The sequence below is a fragment of the Pinus tabuliformis genome, chromosome 1_1, assembly GCF_031772625.1.
Source record: "Pinus tabuliformis cultivar Carrire ecotype Pingquan chromosome 1_1, CPIR1, whole genome shotgun sequence".
NCBI lineage: Eukaryota > Viridiplantae > Streptophyta > Pinopsida > Pinales > Pinaceae > Pinus > Pinus tabuliformis.
The window spans coordinates 357,487,267-357,488,721 of NC_142297.1; the positions used below are offsets into that span (position 1 = coordinate 357,487,267).

The window sequence follows — 1,455 nt, forward strand, 5'->3', positions numbered from 1 at the left end:
AGATGGCTGTCCTCACTGTTGGTTTGACACCTGAGTTGATAGGTTTTACCACCTTCGGAGAGAAAAGGTTGATTCTAATTGAGAAAGCCTAATCTAAATTTATATGTGTTAAATTTATATTTCTTTGTTTATTTTTAGGTAAATGAATCATAATCTTTATGGCCTTTCTTGGAATATGCCGTTGACATAATTTCAACATGTATCATGCATTCATTATGCATGATTAATTTCGGCATCATCATGCATATATGAATAAAATATAAGGTAAATTCGATATACAGAACGAAATTGAAATTGTCATTTCTCTGTTATTTGCACTGGTACCCTTCGTCTGTAGCGAGGAATTCATCCACTAAGAGGATTCGAGATGGTGCGCGCAAGAAAAGAAATGGTGGTGTACTGCTTCGACACTTTGGTGGCCCATTACACGGGCGAGCTCGGTCGGCTCCTACCTTTGACAAGGGCCAACATTCATTATTCGTCGCATGGAAAAGGGTTATTGGTGGGGAGCTTACTCTCAGAGGATGGACTGGTTCATTGGAAGCCACGTGTATTTCTAAGGGGTTGAAAGCCTACACGCTTAGAAGTGCTCTACTTGAGTTATTTGAACTGGGAAATTGGAAAGCATGGCATCATTATTGAGTTTACTGACTCGGATAGTAGAAGACGCGTTGGAACTTACTTGCCAGAAATAGCTGCAGAACAAGGTTGGACGAAAACGGAGACAATTGACTCACTGATGCGCCAATCAGGATATATGGGAAACATAACTGAGTCTCTTCCCGAAGGAATCCACATTATTCGTTACCAAACCACACATTATTCGTTACCAAACCAGTGTTTACAGCATGCATTACACTGATTATGTTACGTTTGCAATGAAAACCAAAGGTACTATCCCTGTTAACGAGGACATTTTATTAATGTGAAGGCTTCTGTGTGAAGTTGAAACAAACTCACAAGGATTTGAATCGGAGTGGAAGGATGGGTCACTGATTTATTTTCTTATTATAACTGCCCACGGCATGGTATATAGCGATCGATACCATTATCATTAGCTTGAACCAAAACATAAAGCTTAATATAAAGTTTGTTCGATTTATATCATGTTAAATAATTTTTCAGCCTATCGAATATTCACAATTCCATTCATATAATGCAGAGTCTTATTACCCGTGATTTTTATTTTTTTGCCATAGAGTCTTATTTCGTATGCTTTGCCACATGATGGTGCGCTTCCATGTGCCTCTTCATGTGTATATGACTGTCGGCACGTTGGTGCGATTCCATGTGTTGTCACGTTTCTATCCAACAACCCGAGTATGGTAAAGAGGAGTAGATGCAGTTTCTTGCAGAAGGACAATGATGTTAGTTTGACAACGAATTTCAATCGTAGTTTAGTTTTTAGTTATGTACAGTTTTCTTTGTAACGAATAGCTTTTGGTTTTGTAACGG

The 1,455-nt window shown here is 38.6% G+C and overlaps 1 pseudogene; it reads left to right on the forward strand.

Moving 5' to 3' along the window:
- Nucleotides 1-367: 367 nt before the first annotated feature.
- On the forward strand, nucleotides 368-929 carry LOC149213072 (uncharacterized protein At2g38710 pseudogene; annotated as a pseudogene).
- The last annotated feature ends 526 nt before the right edge of the window (nucleotides 930-1,455 follow it).